Genomic DNA, 20,349 nt, shown 5'->3' on the forward strand with positions numbered 1-20,349 from the left:
CCCCAGCCTCACTAATTTTGTCTACTCCAGCATTTCTCACATCATTATTTACTTGGTTCTTGCATTAATCAAGAGAAAAAAGTATATTGTTCAAGAGGAAAGAGACATGATGCATGAGGCATGATTTTCCAGGCTCAGATGGTAGAGGTCAGAATGGGGTAGGAAGACTTAGGATATTATAATGTCAGGATATCAAAAAATTATTTGTTACAAGAAAAGAGGGGGGGAAAAAAAAGAGGATCATTGTTGACAAAAAGTGATCTCTGGCCATAAACCACTCCATTATTTCTGTCTTACATGGAGCAGCAGGGTGATTACCATTTCTCTCTCTCTCTCTCTTTTTTTTTTCCTTCCATGGAACTTGGAGTAAAACAACGGAGATGTTTGAAATGTGTCATGCATTATTGTGCTCAGTCTTAATTCTTCACTAAACTTCGTAATATATATAGGTTTCTTTGGGAAATTATTAAGATGGGCATGAGAACTTGAAATTAACTTCTGTTTTTGTCTGGGGAACAAATGTATTTCTAGAGATTAGGAAAAATAAATCATCAGTGCTTTTCGGCTTTGTTCTTTCAAATTGTATTTTTAATGAGAAGCTTGAGAGTTAAATAATTAAATTTGAGTCATGCTGTGGTCAGGTACCTTTGCCCCTCCCCCACAGGATGCCTATTGGCATATAACATTGGATAAGTTTAAGGCATATAACATGCTGATTTGATACATTTAGTATTTGTAAAATACTTTCACATGACTGTGGTCAAGTCACTTAAAAGATACCCGAACTTTCAATATTAACCATGAAAAATCTTTGGAAAACGGAAGGCTTAAAAATACTCCTGTTGTTGACACAGTAATTTACATCCTTGAAAATTTGTCATAACAAATCATTTACAATAAGGGGACATGTTGAAAACAGGTTAAATGAATAATCAACAATAGGAGAATGGTATTGCATATTGTGGTACATCAGCTCAGTGGATTATTAAGCAGCCATTAAAATGGTAATTGGGAAGATAAACATAAATGTGAAGTGTTTTTAATGTGATATTAATAAAAAGAATGCTAAGTTATATGTAAACCATGATTATAATAACTATATAGTTCATATTTTATTATGAAGAAAAACAAGAATTTTTAAAAATCAGCTACTGTACTAGTGTGTATGTATATGCATATATATATTTTTTTAATATATTTTTAAATTGTAATGTGAGGTTTTCCAGCTCTGAATTTGGGACCCAATAATTCCTTGGGAGAGGAGAGGTATCTTCCATATTGTAGAATGTTTAGCAGCATCCTGACTTCTTCTCCTAGTTGCAAGTAGAATTTCCCCAGCTGTGACAACTAAAAATGTCTCCAGACATTGCCCAACATCCCCGGGCAGGGATAAATGCAAATCACTTGTAGTTGAGAACCACGGTTTTAATAAAATGTTTTATTATTTTTCTAATATTTTTTAAAGAAATAATAAATTTAAAAAATGAAAGTAAGTGTTGCCCTTGACCTACCGTTCCCTTCAGCAACTTACCCAGAGAATAGTTGAAATCAGCAATATTCTGGTTGTATCAGACAAGAGAGTAAAGCATTAATGCGTGATGACCTGTTTGGGGATGTCAGCAAACCCCACCATTCCTCTGAGTTCTTGCAAAATGGAGGAAAGAAATCAGTGTGTGTTATATAAGAATATCTTCTACTGACAGTGCAGAGTATTTTTATCCTGGTGGAAGTTGCCTCTGGGCTCTGAAACCTTCTGTCAGGGAGTAAAGAAAACTAATTGCAGTGAAATATCTTTTCAGGCAACCTGCCCATCACCAAATTCTATATGTAGGGGAACTGCACACTTCCTTTAGAAGATGTTTCAACGGAACTCAAACCCCATAGGAATTCTTTTTAGGGCCAGGGAAACTTCTACACAGTGTAGGAACTTTAGTTCAATTCAGAAAATGTTAAAATTTCAAGGCACGATTAAGGAGTCCTCAGTCCTCTGGCTTGACCCCTTATTTTTTATTCAGGATAACTGGAAACCAAAGAAGTTAAGTCACTTGCCAGTTCAACACACCTAATTACTTGCACAGCATTAAAATTAAACGTGAGTGGGCCTGAAGTTTCTTATCCTTCAGGCAAACTTTGTCTTTAAAAGAACATTTCCCACCTCTGCAATTGTTTATCATTGGAAAAGAATTTATTTCTGGGTGATGAAGTCCTCCACAATATTTGACATATGGGTTGGTCTTCAAAAAGAATGTAAAATTCAAACATGGAAGGAATAAACATTTATTGGGTGCTGTCTCTGTGCCCAGTTCTGTGCTACACAGTGCGTCTGGAAGATTAGAATAAATGTGTTGTATACTTTTTCTGCTATTGTCACAGTCCTACACATTCTGCTGTACCAATAAAAAGCATTCAATCAATGCTGACCAGGGATCTAGAATAGAGTTAATGTAGCCCTAGATTCTTGAGGCTCTCCATCTGTGCTCCTTCAAATATTTCCTCCATGCCTCCCCTTCAGATGACCTTTCCAGCTTCCCACATTGTCATGGCTAAATATGGGTGTTAATATATATGCAATAACCCTGTTGCAAAAAAACAATGCTAGGAACATCTTAATGCAGGACAAAGGAGCCTCCAACAGCCTATTTAAGAATTGTAACCAATGACAACAATCCCAGCTGTGCACCACAGAAAAGTATAGACCAAAAAGTGGCTACTACTAGAAATTCTTGACTCTTTCTGGGGTTTCTATTGGTTGCAGCTTTCACTACAGGATCCTCATAGGAATTTATTTTTCCTCATTCCAGGGACTGTTTGCACTGTGATAACTACTCACAGAAAGCAGGCTTTCGAAACTGTCCAAACACTTGGATTTCTCCATAATGCCTCTTGGGTAGACAGACTAAAAAGTGTCTGATTTGCTAATATAACCAAATAGGGATCAAAATTCCTCCTCATTGGAATCGCAAAAAAACAAAAACAAAAAAACATAACAAGTGATATCCATGGACACTGGGGATCTTCCTCTCTACTGGAGTAATGGAGAGTATATGGGCTGAGGATCAGGAAACTCTGATTTGAATTCTGATTCCATGACTCTGTGTTGCAAGACTCTCAGTTTCTAAGTACTCCCAGGTTCCTCATCTATATTTTAGGGACTGTGCCCAGTATTTACTGTGCAAGAGGAGAGGTGCCCATTGTAAGTTAATTATGATGTGCTATTTGTTGGAATGTGTGGTCATAAGAACCTTGCAAATCATTAATATCAAAATATTTTAAAGGGAAATTTTTATATTTATAAATATATATAAAGAATATATATAAATATATATAATATAAATTTATACAATATTTATATATAAAAAGAATATATATATTCTTTAAGTTGGATGCACAGGTCAAAAAATTGTGTCTGCATGATGAGGAGGCTATAATATATGCATTTAAATCATAGAGTCCCAGGTGAACAGTTCCTTAATGCAGCCAGGACACACTAATTTTTAGGGCTGGGGGAAATAACTAGATTCTAGAAAGGAAACATTAACATTTGGGTTACATTTGAGTTGAGTTTCTCAGAGGCAGAGCCTGAATTGAGAATGGATGTACAGGTGGCCCAGTGGAGGAGACCCATTGGAGAAACCTGCAAGGAGTAGAGGAAGCAGTCGAGGGCATGGGATACAGCAAAGCAAAAGTGCGCTTTCAGCTATAATCTAACTTCAACCTGAGCCCAGAGAATCTCTAGAATATTGACTGCATCACAAAGCTAGTTTCACCTTGTGGCAAGGGTTCTGGCCTTTTTATCCAAATATCTGTCAGTCATTCCTCTTGAGGAGGTGTAACTTTCTAGTTTTCTTTAGGCAAAGTAACTCCTGTTGGCTAAGGAAGGTAAAGCAGTGTGTCACTGGCAGCCAGTACTTACACCGTCTGGGAGACAGATGCACCGGACCTGTAACAGGCATCTGGATTTGAGACCAATAGCACTTATTACATATAGTAAAGCAATCTTCCTAAGGCTATTAACTGCATTAAAACTAACTCTGACTCTTCAAAATAACATAAATATTTGAAGGCCATAGACCTTCTCTGTCCTGCTCCATGTTTTTTCCCCAGTACTTAGAAAATTAACTGGCTCATAGGATATGCTCAGTAAATGTGTATTGAATGAACTAAGGAATTTCTGACAAATATCCTCCCCGATTCCAGGCTCCCCCTGCTTTTTCTTCTGACTACATTGTTCTCCTTTCTGCTCTCAATCTTAATTATGTTCTTCAAAGTTTATCTGATAATCAAAGTTGATCTATGAAGCATTCTTTGACAGGAAGCCCTGTGTTTGTGTGTGTGTGTGTGTGTGTGAGAGAGAGAGAGAGAGAGAGAGAGAGAGAGAGAGAGAGAGATACTGCATGTGTGTGGGTGTTTGCCTCTTTGTGTCCTGGCTATTTAACACTGTAAGTAAATATGCCTTTTCCTGGATTGACAACAACCAACTAATCCCCATCTTCTGAAGTTTCTCTATAATTATGCACCTATTTCTCAGATTTGCAGTCAATATCCTTTTCACTATCACCTACACATAATAATAACACTAAGTTTATTGAGTGCTTCCAACATGCCAGGCATGACACTCAATATGTGGCATACCCTGTCTCATTTGGTTTGATGATGATCCCATAACATAGGCACTTGTAATGCCCTATTTTCTGGATGAACTTAGCAAGTTTAAGTGCTTTGTCCATAGTCACTCAGCTAATAAGAGAAACAACTAAGATTTAAACACAATCAGTGGATCTTAGAACCTTGCTCTTAGCCTCAAAGCTATACTGTTTTGCCACCTAAAACATTTCAACAGCTTGCTAAAGAATCCTCTTCTTCAATCCATTCTGCACACTACATCGAGGATGATCTTTACAAAGCATCAATCTGGTGATGTCACTTCTCTGCTGAAAACTTACCAGTGGCTCTCCATTAATCTCAAGATAAAGCCCAACCCCCTTAATATGGTTTTATAAAACCCACTCTGATTTGTCCCCTGAGCACTACTCTATTCTCATCCCTTTTCCTCTCTCACTTTGCCCAGATATTGAACTTCCTTCAGATTCTTAAAGACACTAGACACACTCTCTCTCCCTTTTGGATCACAATATGGGCTGAACGGGAAAAGGTCCTCTTTTACTTCTATGCTGCTCAATTGAATATATATCCTCAAAGAAATATTTCTTGACCTCCCAAAGCTCTTAGAGCTGCCCTTCCTCTTTGAGACCAATGCTTGAAAATATTCATTTTTTTATCCCCATGAACTAGAAGAGAGCTTGGGATATAGTTGCCAGTAAATATCATTTGCCCTCAGATGGAGAGAAAGGATGAATAGTTGAATTATGTAAAAATACTCTCCTCCCCAACCCCCACCAATATAAGCTCTGAGGACAGTGACTACACTTAATGCAACTCTCCATCTTCCATAATGCCTGGGACATTGTCTACTACATAGTAGGTTCTTAGCAACTATTTGTTGATTAATTATTGTTATTATTTTTACCTTAACTTCAGCCACAGTCTTTATATTTTTCAGCCAGGAAAGCTAATGTTTGATTAATGGCTCTTAATTTAACCCAGAATGTAAAATGACAGAGTTGTTGGGTTGAAGGTCATCAAAATAGGCCTTCTCCTTAATGAACAAATCCCCACTACACTTTATTTTGAGTGTACTTGTACAGTGTATTTGTACCCTCTAGCTTTGGAGAACTCACTACCTCTTATGAGAGGTTTTCTTTCACTGAAAAGTCATGGATTTTAGCCTAGTGTTTCTACATTTTTTTCCCTATCGTATGGGGCTTTGGGGACATGGCATCCAGTGTGCTATTAGTAAGTCAGTGGAGGGCAAGCTGGCTTTTTCCTTCTTTCCCCAGCCTGTGCTCTCCTCCCTAGAATTCTCACTGAGGGACCGTTGGAAAAACCCTGAACTAGGGAGTTGGGTGGGGGTGCATGGAGAGAATCTTAATGCCTGGGCTTGAAATTGTCCCTCAGAGCAATCACTGCCCACTGTTCTTGGCTTTAGCCCAACCTGCCTACGTGACAGTCCATTCTCCCTGACTCAGCCTTCTGTGTCCAGACAAATGATTCACTCCCAGAGCATTTTTCTGCTCTTACTAAATAGGCCCTCTAACCACCACTGTATCTTTCAGTTGCAGCTAACAGCTTGGACAGCAGTTTTTAAAAATGTTACTAAGCAAGCATGCTCGGCAGAGAAATCATGCAGAATCCTCTGTAAATGCTTCTCACATCATTCAGGCTCACAGGAATTGCTCCCTTCTCCAAACTCAGGGCAAATTCCACTCCACATTTTATATTCACTTATCCATTGACAGATTGCTTACTAGTCTCTGCCATTTCTTGAATCTTAGCTAAACCTTATCAAGCACTAATAGTAAGCCAAACACTGCTAATTTCTTTGCACAAATGATCATTTAATTTTCCTGATCACATTACTGAATTCTTTTGAGCCTCAATTCCCCAGTATGTTAAAACAAAAAAAGGGTAAAAACATTTCTCAAATGAGGTTTGTTAGAAGACCTGTTGACTGTCTCCAACAAAAGTTTGTGTTTTGTTCTGTTTTAAACAGAGCACTTTTTTTAACTTCCCAGGTAACTGATACATGAGTTAGATTAGGCATGGCATTGATTAATCTTTTTGACCTGAGCTGAGGCCAATTTCTATAGACTTTTTGCCCTCCATTACTGTACTCATTGTAAAATGTTTATCCAATTGACTTTCTCTACCAGTCCCCTCTACAGTAACCTTATAGATTAGCCTTTGATGTGCATTGTATCAAAAGCCTACTAGAAGTACAAGTGAATTATATCTATGGTGACCATCACCTTCTTTGAAAAATTAATCAGTTTTGTTAAGTAAGAGCTCCCTTTTGACATTTATTGTTACAGGTCTCTGCAAACGGAGAGAAAGAGGCAGCAGAGTGCCATTTTGAAAAGACCTCTGGCCTAAGAGTCCAAATTTCTATATTCTGGTTTCAGGCAGTGCTGAGATCTTGCACTACCTGCTCATGATCTCAGTAAGGTTAAAGAATAGACTGTGGTCATTAAGATTGTTTTGAAATCACAAAGAAGATGAACCATCTACTAGATGTGAAGCTTTGAACAGGCTATTTAATTTGTTGAAAACAGGATTCCCATCAGAAAAAAATGGGGATGATAGTAATAACTGTCTCTATTACTTGTAGGGGACTGCTACATTTCTCTGTAAAGAAACTCCTAAAATACCATGATTTAAATTTTATGTATTTTTTATATACACCTCTTTGCATTTTTTAGTAGTTATTTGTTATGTACTGAATTGCGTTCTTCAAAAAGATGTTGAAGTCCTTACCCCAAATACCTATAAATGTGACCTTCTTTAGTGAGATGATCAAGTTTAGATGAGGTCATTAGGGTGGGCCCTAAACCAGTATGACTGGTGTCCTTATAAAAAAAGGAAATCAAAGCATAGAGAAAGACATTTACAGAGGGCAGATGGTGTGAAGAAACAGGGAGAATGCCATCTCTAAGCAAGGAATGCCAGAGGCCGGCAGAAGCTGAAGAAGCAAGGAAGGATCCTTTCCCTACCTTGATTTCTGACTTCTAGCCTCCAAAACTGGGACACTAGTTTCTATTGTTTTAAGCCAATCGTTTTTAAACTTTGTTGCAGCAGCCTTAGGAAACTAATGAATTTTGCTAGAGATTATAATATACAGTCTTAAATTTTTACTTAGTTTTCACTTTTAAGTGTTAACTTTTGGGGTGCCTGGCTGGCTCCATCAGATAAGCATCCGACTCTTGATTTCAGCTCAGGTCATGGTCTCAGGGTCGTGAGATCGAGCCCCGAGTAGGGCTCCCTGCTCGGCGCAGAGTCTGCTTGAGATTCTCTCTCTCCCTCTGCCCCTCCCCCGTGCTCTCTCTCTCAAATAAATAAATCTTAAAAAAAAAAAAATTGTTAACTTTTGAAGTTATCATGGTACTACAACAAATAGAGTGTAAGAAACTTGGAACAGTGTAAGTCCATTTAACCCACTCCCATCCTTTATGCTATAGTTCTTATATATATTTATACAAACTATAATTCACTCACTGCATTGTTACCATTTTTGCTTTATTTTTTTATTTTTAAAAAATTTTTAAAAGATTTTATTTATTTGAGAGAGAGAGCAAGAGCAGGGGCGGGGGGCGGGGAGTGGCAGAGGCAGAGGGAGAGGCAGACTCTCTGCTAAGCAGGGAGCCTGACTTAGGACTCGGTCCCAGGACCTGAGCTGAAGGCAGATGCTTCACTGACTGAGCCACCCGGGCGCCCCCCATTTTTGCTTTAAATAGACATATTTAAAACAAATTAAGATGAAAAGTGGCATTTTGTAACCACCTCTATAATTTCCATTCCCACACCATTTCTGCTGCTCTTCCTTCCTCTTGAAGATTCACACTTCCATCTGCTATTATTTCCTCTCAGACTGGAGAACTTCCTTTCAGGTTCCTTGTAGTGCAGATTTTCTGGCATTAAATTCTCTTAGCTTTTCTCTAGCTTGAAAAGTCTTTGTTTCACCTTTATTTTAATTGACAGTTTTATTGGATATAGAGTTCTAGATTTCAGGGTTGGTTTTTTTTTTTTTATTTTTTCTTTTCACTACTTTAAAAATACCATTTCACTGTTTCTGATGAGAAGTCAGTCATCATTAAAATTGTGTTCCTCTGTATGCTTTGTGTTTTCTTGTTGTTGTTGTTGTTTGGCTGCTTTAAAGACTTTGTATTTATTTTTGGTTTTAATCACAATAACTATGTTGTGCTTGGGTATGGTTTTCTTTCTGTTTTTCCAGCTTGGCATTCACTGGACTTCTTAACCCTATAAACGTATGTCATCAATTAATTTGGGGAAAAATTTTAAACTATCATTTTGTTCAGGTATTTTTGCTGCCCCAATTTCCCTCCTTTTCTTGTGGGACTCCAATTATATGCATGTTGGACCACTAAAGATTCCCCAAGAGGACCAGAGGTTCTATTTTTTTAATCCTTTTTCTAATCAGATAATTTCTATTAATTTTTTATTTCATTAACTCCTTCTGCTATCTCAAATCTGCTCTTATGCCTATTCTTTTGTTTTAAATTTTATTTCAGATTTTGCCATTTTTAGTTGTACAGTTTCTACTTGAAACTTTTTAGTTTCTATTTCTCTGTTGAAATGTCCTATTTTTTCATTCACTATAAGAATATTTTCCCTTATGCCCTTGAGCATAGTTATAGTAGCTGCTCAAGGTTTGTCCCCATTAATTGTCTTTTTTCTTTAATATGGGTCTCATTTTCCTGTTTTTTCATATGACTGGTGATTTTCGATCAGATCCTAAACATTTTCAATATGTGTAAAGTGCTGGATTATCTTATATTTATTTAAAAGGTATTAGTTTAAGTTATTGGCATTCTTGTGTTTTAGCAGGCAGTTGATTTATCTGAACTCATACTCCAGGCTCCAAAGTTACATTTTATATTTTTTATCTTTAATTGGGTTGCTAGAATTTTGCTCAATGTATTCATAGTTCAGGGGTCAGCTAGCTATTTTGGAAGATTCCCTGCACAGAGTCTGTAGCTCCCATTCTCTACTTCTTTCCTGTCTAGGGCTTCCCTCCTTACTTTCCAACTGTGTGGTTGCTCCAAACTCTGCTCCCTGGTTCTTCAAGCCAGTAAATCTGTGGGTTTCTATGCAAGTGCCATGGGGTGATATCTGAGAATAGTTTGTAAGCTAAAAGCCTTGTCAATAGGAAACTCACCTACTCACTGGTCATTACTTTCTCCCAAGTTTCAGCACCTCCCCTAATATCATCAGCACTGTCTTCATGTAGTTGATTTTTATGAATTTTGTAGAGTTTATAGTTGTCATCTGTGGGAGGATTGGTCTGCTAGGAATGACATAGTGTTTACTAGAATCTAACTCCTATATTTTCCCAGTGGTTTAAATCAGGTAAAATTTATTTCTCTGTGAGTTAATAGTCCAAAGATTATCAGATGGTTCTTCTCTATGAAGTTATTCAGGAACTAGACTGGTTTATTGAGTTTGGTTTTCTCAAAATATGAATTTAATCTTTGGGTCCAAGGGTCAAATCATTGCCATTTCCAACCCGCAAAAAGGGGAGTCAGGGCAGACAGCTTCATTTGGCGAAGTGGAAATTGTATTGATCCCTTCCATTGGCATTTTATTAATCCAACCTTATTCACATGGCAAACCCTAGCTATAAGTAAGTTTAGGAAATAAAATTTCTTGAAGGACAGCCATGTATCTAGCTACCCCATGGCAAAGAGCGGATACCTAGTATTAGCAGGAAGAAAATTAAATGTATTCTAAGGGAAAATGTGTATTCTGCATCACGATCCACTCCTCTAGCCACTCCAGCATCCAAGTATTACTGTATACAACCACTGTCTACCTGTGGGAGAAATTCTTTAAGTCACATCCAGCTGAAAGCCCGAAGTCCTTTGGTTCTATGTTGGTGACTCTGGAAGTCTAAGAACCTATTAATAAGTACACAGTATCTACCATACTGTTTCTACTTTCTATGTTATGCATAGAATGAGGGAGTAGGAACTGGGTACTGGTACTAGAATTAAAGCCAAATTGTGAAAATGGAAAAAATGTAATATACAGAGGTCATTATTCTGTAGCAATAATGAAATAATGATTGTTAGAAATTGCAAATACGCTCTCCTGTAGCAGTGAAGTAACTTTTTCTTTTTTTTTTTGACCTTGGTTTTGCTTTCTCAGCAGCACTAATTTGTCCAGTGTACTCCCTACCCCATTTTACTTTCTGGATAATTTTTCCTTTCTGATATGTCTTGTTGTCATATATGCAAGTAAAATTGGAGAGTATGTCCTTGGGTCCTAGCATTGTTTCTTCTTCTGGGTACTAGTGTAGGGCCTCGGAGGTTGATTTATAGGTTGAACAGTTATTGTCTTTAGCATGCCATCCTTTGGTTCCTTTGGTAAAAAAATCCAAAAAAGGGCAGGGGTACCATCAGCCATAAAGTAGATATTTAATCTATGCTTCATAATGAGTTGCATGTTTGTATTTCCACAAGCAAGTAATACTTATGTTCATGTTTCCTAATCCTGTGCATGGTCTTCTATTATTTACTAGATTCTATGATTATGTTATGCCTATCTATCTCCCTCAATTTAATGGACTCCTGTCCTAAGTCACTGAAACAGGTGAGTGTACAGGAATAGAAGGGCATCACCTTTAGTTTTACTTTTGCTAATAGAAATGTTATTACAGTCAATCTTATCTTAGGTTATTTAGGATATAGATACACTTCACTTTCCTGACACCAAGGTCTCCCAAGTTTCTAGACTGTCAGTTGAGATTGCAGATTGTAGTTAATATAGGTAGACCTTATTCAATCAGTTGAAAAGCCTTAAGAACAGAGGTGAGAATTTTCTGAGGAAAAAAATCCTTCTATGGACAGCAGCTTCAGCTGATTCCCAAGGGTTCCAGCCTTCCTTTCCTGATAGCTTTGACCTTCCTAATGGTCTGGCCTACAGAGTATGGACTTTCTTAACTAGACCCACAAATGGGTAATCTGACTCCTTGCAATGGATCTCTTAATAGATATCTCCCATTGATTTTCTTTCTCTGGTTGAGCATTGACTAACACACCCCTTAAGATTATAAACAAAGCAAGGCAACAAAATATTAATTCACAAAATAAAAGAAAGCTTAAGTTAATGGAGAAATATATTGTGCTCATGAATTAGAATGCTAAATGTTAAGATTTTCTTGAAATTGATATTTAGTTTCAATATAAACCCAACATAAATTACAGCAAGATTTTTGGTAGAAATTGACACACTATACCTAATTTTGTATAGGTAAACAATGGACATAGAATTGTTATTTTTTTTTGAAAGAACATAGTTGGTAGACTTGCAGTAGCTGATGTTTTCACTTACCTTAATACTTAAGCTTTAGTAGGACACCTGGGTGGCTCAGTCAGTTAAGCATCTGCCTTCGGCTCAGGTCATGATCCCAGGGTCCTGGGATCAAGTCCTCCATGGGGTTCCCTGCTCAGTGGGGAGCCTATTTCTCCTTCTCCCTCTACCCCTCCCATCTGCACTCTCTCTTGCTCTCTAAAATAAATAAATAAAATATAAAAAAAATATTTAAGCTTTAGCCATATTAATCAAGAGAGTATGGCACTGGGAAGAGATAGACACATGGGCCAATAGAACACAATTAGAAAGTCCAGAAACAGACATGTATAAATTTATTTTCCACAAATTTGCAAAGGCAATTTAAGAGAGAAAGAATAGTATTTTCTTTAATTGGTGCTATGGAAACTGGATATCCATATGCAAAATAAAAATTTAACCTAAATCCATACCTCATATCATGCTAAAAATAACTCAAAATTGATCATAGACCTAAATATAAAATCAAAAACTAAAAAGCTTCAGAATAAATAAAAGAGAAAATCTTTGTGATCTTGGGTCAGGCAAAGATTTTTTTTAAATAGAATACAAAAAATATGAACCATAACAGAAAAAAAAAAATAAAGAAAAACTGGATTTCAGCAAAATTTAAAACTTTAGCTCTTCCAATGACACTATTAAGGAAATGGAAATCCAAGACAAAAAAAAAAAAAACTTTTAATATACATATCCAGTAAAGGTCCATTCTCCAAATATGCAAAGAGCTTTTTCAACTCAATGTTAATAACATAAGCTACCCAATTCACAAAAATCAAGAAAGGATTTGAAGAATTACTTCACCAGAGATAAAACACAGATGACAAGAAAATACTTCAAAAGATGCTACATATCTTAAGATAATTAGGAAAATTCAATTCAGAGCCCAATAAGCTACTACTACACAGATATTAAAATGGCTAAAATAAATACAAATTGATAGTTGCAGGCAGTGAGAAGATGAAGAATAATGGAACTTTCATACACTGCTGATGGGAATGAAAAATGGTACACCTGCTTTGAAAAACATTTGGCAAACTGCTAAATTAAATATACATTCACAATATGAGTTAGAAGTATATTTATCCTAGACAAATAAAGAAATATGCCCATAGAAAAATTCATATGCAGATATTTATAGCATTTTATTCATTATCACCAAAAATTGGAAACAACCCCAATGTCCATCAGCAAAAAGATTCCATATCTTTGGTTGTGATGGTAGTTATATGAAAAAACATATAAATTTGTCAAAGTCCATACAACTATACCATTTTACATATACTGTATACTATATACATTTTATTGTAGTAAATTATACTTTAATAGACCTGACTTTAGAAAAGTCAATCCCAGATGAATCAAAGCTTTATCTATGAAAGCCAAAACTTTAATTCTTGTAGAAAAAAAGCCATACATGAGGATCTCTATGACTTTATATATTAAACAAGACCTAATCAGCATTCCTTAAAAGAAAAAGCTGATTATTTGATCACATTAAAATTAAGAGCTCCTGTTTTTCAGAGAGACCGTGAAGTTAAGAGACAAATCACAAATTGGAAGAAAATATCTGCTGAAGGAAATATCTTGAACACATAAAGTATCTCATAAATCATTAAGAAAAAAAGACAACTCCATAGAATAATTGGCAAAAATTTGAGCAGGCATTTCACAAAGGAGGAAGAAAAAAATGTGAAGCTTATGTAAAGATATTCATGAGTAATCTGTAGTTGCAAACTAGTAACTTCAATGAAACAATTTTATACCCATCATTTTAGTATTAGAGTGTGCATCAATGGTAATACTTACACACTTTGGGTGGGAATGCAGATTGGTGTAAGCTTTTTAAGAAACAATTAAGCATCGCCTTGTAAAATTGAACCTACAAGAATTCACCTGTTCAGCTACTGCTATCCCAGATCTATATCTAATATTAACCATTGTTAATACACTATTCACAAGAACATACTATTAGGAATATGATGTTGAATGGGAACAAAGTTGCAGAAAATGACACAGAGAATAATAATACCACTTCCAATATATACATATCTAGCAAAAGTGTAAAAAAAAAAGCAACAAATGATATACATATAATTCAGGGCAATGGTTATTTTAGGGTGGAGGAGAGGAAGGAGGGAGATGAATTCAAGATGGAACACAGAATTAACTTCAGTGATTTTGGAAATGTTTTATTTTCTAAGTCAGATAGAATTTTCCTGGATTATTTTTCATAATGTTTCATAAATTTATGTATTACATATATTATTTTTTAGTTACCAAGTGCTACATTATTTTAAAATTAAATGATATGGTGAATGAACTGGATGTCTTGATGAGGTCTAAGAATTACTGGAGTGGGGGCAACAAGACCAAATGGGCAGGACTGATAGAAGTGAGAGCCCGGAAGTGGGATGCTTACCTTCTAGATGTCAAAGCTGGAGTGGGTTTTTTTTTGGAGATCAAGTCTAGGGTACATTCTTGTTGCCGGGTCATTAAAGGGTGACAGAGAAGAATGTAGGAACTGAGGAAGTTAAAGAACCAAGAGGTTAAGATACTGGATAGATCTATATAGATGCTGAAGTTATACAAAATAATGGCAGTAATAACAAGCTGGGGAGAGCAGTGAGCTAAGTGCTGAGAAATAAAGGATAAGGAGGTGTGGTAATATATTACAGCAAGAGTAGGACCAGTTACATAATTTTCAAGACCTAGTAAAAGACAAAAATGTGAGACCTCTTCAAAATGTATTTAAAAATTCAAGAAAGTAACAAGCAGAGCATTAAACCAAGCATAGGGATCTTCTAAGCACAAAGCCCAGTGTGACTGCAACAAAGAATAATCGTGGGTAGTTAAGTGTCTGATAATATGCTTTAAAAGAACCATTTTGGAAAGAAGAAGGAAACCAGGGCGGGGGGTTTGGGCTAGGAATTAGAGTGAGAAGACAGGAGGGTGTTTGTCCATGTCCAAGCATTCCCTGAAATACTCGTGGAAGGAAGAAGGGACTATACTAAAAGGGAAGAGATTATGCCAAGGGTCAGTTAGAGAAGAAGGCAAAATGAATATGCAGGAGGAATTTGGGGATGAAAGGGAATCTGCTGATGACACACCATGAAGTCCAGAGAGCATATTGAAAGGATCTGGAAAGTTGGGGAGCAATGGAAAATAGATAAAATTAGTGGTGCATAGAACATAGAATACCCATGTGATGATGGGTATGTGCTTGCACTTCTGAAGGTAAACAAACATAGCAGAGCGTGCAAAGAGATTGAATCTTGAGGCCCTTAGAAGAAAGGTTGGTGTTATGGACTGAACCCCTCCCAGCCCAAATTCACTTTTTGGTGCCCTAATCCCCAGGGTGAGGTCACAAGGGTGGACCCAGACCCTATAGACTAGTGTCCTTATAAGACACACCATAGCTCTCTTCCCCCACCCCCACCCCAGCACACAAGCATAACAAGGAAATTGCAAGAAGGTGGCCATCTGCAAGCCAGGAAGAAAGCCAAGTCTTGTCCAGAAAGCAAATCAGCAAGCACTTTGATGTTGGACCACTGACCTCCAGACCTGGGAGAAAATAAATTTCTGTTGTTGAAGCCACCCAGCCACCCAGTATGTTGTCATGGCAGCCTGAGCTGACTAAGACAGTCAGTATCATTTGAAGTTAAAGTTCGTATTACTTGCCAGGGACCCTGGGAAAATCATCAGTGTTGAAGATGAAGATAGTGTGGTGACCTGGCGTTGTGCTGGGAATGGCTCTTCAAATATGACTTTTGTATGCGCCTTCGTGAGCTGGATGGCTTTGGGAGAGATACTTGAGATGTTATTGTTGCCTCCTTCAGCTGGAGGTGTTGGGTCATCTTGCACATGCAGGGAAGAGAAGACTTCTGCCCTCTCCCTGTTCACTCTCGATGGAAGGAGCTACTGTCTTCACTAGCAGGGTGAAAACAGAGGGCATCTCTTTGTGCCTCTGGTTAGACATGCTCATGCAGCCATGAGGCTGGGGAAAACCTTAGACATGCTCATGCAGCCATGAGGCTGGGGAAAACCTGCACAGAGTTGTCATGGCAGCTGACAACAATGGCAAAGACAGGAAGGCCACTAGAGGGGCCAGGTGGCGACCTGCAGGAAACATTACTTTGCTCAGCAGAAAGTTTCTTGTTAGACTGAGCTTTCCTTTGATTTCTGTCCAGTGGTCCTAATAGTGCTTCTTGGGTCTAGCAGAAATATCCCCATCTCTTAGCCAGAGACAACATTACAGATATTGAAAGAGAGCCTTCCAGACCCCTTGAGATTTCCACTTCTCCAGGTTAAAGTTCCCTAATCCTCTCAGGGAGACATCTTTGGAGAAGCATCACATGCCCTTTACCTCTCACCAGAGACCTTTGATCATCTAACCCAGCGCTGCAACACCCTCTGTCCTTGTCTATCTATAGCCACATGGCTAGTTTTCATACCAAACATGGTGACATCCTTCTCTCTACAGATCTCCAATGGGCTCTTACTGCCCTCAGAATGAAGCAGTGTCTGCTTACTTTGGCTTGCTCTGAATCCTGCTTACCTCTTTAGCCTCATTTCTGGACTTGACCCTGCCTGACCCATCCAAAGCTTACCATGCTCAGCCTTACTGCACACTGTAAAAATGATCTTGGAACTTTTCTCTCCTTCTTACTCTTTCACTTCCAAGCCTTTGCCCATATTGTTTTTTTTCTGTCTAGATCATCTATATACTTATTCCCCCACCTCCTACCCACACCCAGATATACACACACAGTATATACTTTATCTGGTTATCTTTATTTATCCTTCAGGTCTCAGTTGACTGCCAAGTAATATTCAAGTGCTTTTTCATGAGCAACATGTAACATTGCATATATTGTAATTTCCTGCTTTACTGTCCATTGCCCCTAGTAGACCATAGGCTCAGTAAAGGCAGCATTCATATCTGTCTAGCAGGTCATTTAATGGTTTGAAGGACTTAATCCATATAGTGTTTGATACAGGTTAGGTGTTTAAGAAACAACTGGGGAAGGAGGGGAAGGATGAAGGAACAATGGAAGAAAGGAAATAAATTACTCAGAATTTTACAGTTTGCGCTAGACTAATGGGAAAAGCAATCCCGTGACCTATAAATTGCATCATATGAGTGTAAATGGGTGATTGATGACAATGCCTATGTTTAGGGCTGCAATTGTTTGATTTCCTATTATTGTCAGAAGTCCTGGGGTGGGGCCAGAAGCACCCTTTTTTTTAACCTTGGATGCCTGTTTTTATTCTTTCTCTTTTCCTGGCTTGAGCATCAGCAGCGCTGGGTCAGTCCAATCTCGTTAAGCTGGTATTCTCTGGCAGGAGAAAAAAAATGTGACTGCTGTTGTTTAGATGGTTTAAAATTAATGATTTGCATATTCTCATTATGCTAATGGATTCTTATGGAGAAGGGCATGTTTAATAATATTTTTAATTCATTAAACTCATAATCATTTAAAATGACAGAGCCAAAAACCTAGAGAGCGAGGCTATGAGGTCTGAGGTTGAGCTGGGTTCACGTCCGAGCTTGACCCCTGAGACGGGGTTTCTGATCAAGTGACTTGACCTTGCTGAATCTCATGTTCCTAACCTCTGAATGTAGAAGATTCTACTTAACAGGGAGTACATAAAATAATTAAGAATAATAAAGGCACAACACTTCGATCATAACAGACAACCAATAAAAGATATGATGATGATGCTTACATTAATTATGTTCTTCCTCTGTGTTAGTTACTCTGTCTACAGCCAGAAAATATTGCAGTATGTAATCAAATTATCTAATCCAGTCAGTATTTGGTGAACTTATGGCAGAAATTTATGCAAAGTGGGCTCATCCTTCATATTCTTATCCTTTTTTTATTATTGCTAGTCTTATCTATTGGGACCCAATTCAAATATGAGATTCCATAGATTCTTTTTTAATCACCTTATCCGAGAGATTTTTATTTTCTGCTCTGCCTTCTGATATAGCTTTGAGTTTGTACCTACTATTCTGACATTCTCTTATTGAGGATGATGTTTGCCTTTTCCAGCCTACAAATTCTGGGCCACATGCACGTTATTGGCATCTTAGAGTTGAAAATATTATTAAAATATCACTTAGCCCTGCTATTTGGAGGAAGGTCAGTTTTATTATTCTAATTTAATAAAGGAGGCAAACTGAGTTCCCACACAGTTAAGTCAATTTTTCAAAATGGTGAGAGAAAAGGAAGGAAATGTTCTCTGAGGACCTACTATGTATGGAGCACTATGCCAATTACACATACATTAAAAGGAGAGCTAGCTTTTATTTAGATCTTTGTATGTAGTAGGCATTACAGGATGTGCATATAGCAAACCATGTGGAACTTACAGGTCCATTATGGAGGTATGATATGCAAATTTCTATATAAGGAACCTGAGGTACAGAGACATGAAAGAACCTTCCATGTGTCCTGCAGGTCAGAACTGACATCTGAACCTGGGCCTTCCTACTCTAGAGCCTACTGTTTTCACCACAGCTCTATACTGGTTCATGGAAGTTTTAGATTATAAAGTGAAGTTACTATAGAGGAAGATACTGAGAATAAGAAAAGTCCATCACTTTGTTCCAGGTCATACTATTGCACATTGTCAGAGTCTAGATTTTGGCAAGAACCTTGAACTCCACATTCAGGACTTGTTCTAAAACACCACACTTTACTCTCATAACAGCACTCTCTTTTCACTTACTGATGCTCGTCTCTCCCAACCGTGTTGCCTGCAAGTTAAGAAAACCCTAGACTTACACAAACTGAATGCTTTGGGATTTGTTTATTGAGTCAACCAGTCGACAAGTACAGAGCCCTGCCTATGCACCAGGCACTACTCTAGGCACCGGTGAAACACTAAACCGAACAGACAACCTTCTGCCTCTTCTGTACTGATTTGTATCCTTGAACAACTCCTTGAATTCAGGTTCCTCAGCTGTACCTTTGGGTAGCGACGGTGGGCTAGTGTCTAATGAAAACAAGGTAAATACATGATGTTTTGACATAGGCCTGGCATATGATCAGGGCATATTAAACAGTAGCTAGTGGAATAATATGAGTGCTGCTGATAATTAACATTACAGGTGTCCTGAGAAAGGGCGAGCCATATCTGGCTTGTAAAGCCAGGGAAGTCTTCACTCAGTGTGACATATCCCTTGGAAGATTTCAGATAGGCAGGAGAGAAGTGGGGAGGGGTTGTTTTCCAAGAATGAAGTAATATGAAACCAGAATTCTGTGAATGTGCTTATGAAACAATTTTTCCCTGATCTACTTAAAAAAAAAAAACATAGTAGGGATGCCTGGATGGCTCAGTGGATTAAGCATCCAACTCTTTGATTTCAGCTCAGGTCATGATATCGGGGTCAGGAGATAGAGCCCTGCATGGGGCTCCATGCTAAGCATGGAGTCTGCTTGAGATTCTCTCTCTCCTTCTCTCTCTGCTTCCCTCCACCCCGCTTATGTGTGCTCTCTAAATAAATTAAAATAATAATAATAATAAATAAAAAATCTTAAAAAAACCAAAAACGTAGTAACTGATGGCTTGGCGAGCATCTGAGACTGCTGCAACACTGGGGTGGGGTGCAGGTGTCTTGACCCTTGAACTTAGAAGTTCACACGTTAATCTTACGATGCTGACAAGGTACAGTTAATTTGGAGAGAACTATTTAGGAGTAAGTTGATGTAAGACCTGAACAAATTAAGAAATTTTCCCCCCAAATACACATGTCTCTCCTCTCAAAATGGATGTCCATTTTTTTAGGTCCTAATGTCACTTTTGCAAAGTTGCTTGTGGCTGCCCTGGTTTCGTTGTCAGACGACTTAGTTCCAGTTGAGCTCCTCCGCTTAAGCTGTTAAACAAATGAAAAGCAGAATTGTCACTTTTAAATAGAGTCTGCACATAATCACATTTTGAAATGGTCCTCCTCTGGCTGAGGAGAAGTTGTGTGCATTATAATATTGAATTTTAAATAATATATTACACAAAATAGCTTCCAATTTGATTTGGGGGGATATATTTTCATGAATTATTGAATATCTGATTATTGTAGAAAGCTTTAGCCATTATGCACTGAAACTGTCATTCGCTCAGCTCTGTGATATATGAGCTTGGTTATCAATATTTAAAGTTACAGTGAGCTCAGTGTGAAGCAGCTGAAAGCTGAGACATGGATTAATCGGTGGTGACGCAGGCAGAACTTTATCCACACCCCCAACAGGATGGAAAGGAAGATGCTCTGGGAGGATTTTCTAGCCAGTCTTCTGCAGTGCATTTCAAGGTTCACTGCGTCTCACAGAATCTCACTCAGTAGAGAGTGGTTCTTATCACTGAGGA

Source organism: Phoca vitulina, unplaced genomic scaffold (assembly GCF_004348235.1).
Source record: "Phoca vitulina isolate PV1807 unplaced genomic scaffold, GSC_HSeal_1.0 scaffold21, whole genome shotgun sequence".
Taxonomy (NCBI): domain Eukaryota; kingdom Metazoa; phylum Chordata; class Mammalia; order Carnivora; family Phocidae; genus Phoca; species Phoca vitulina.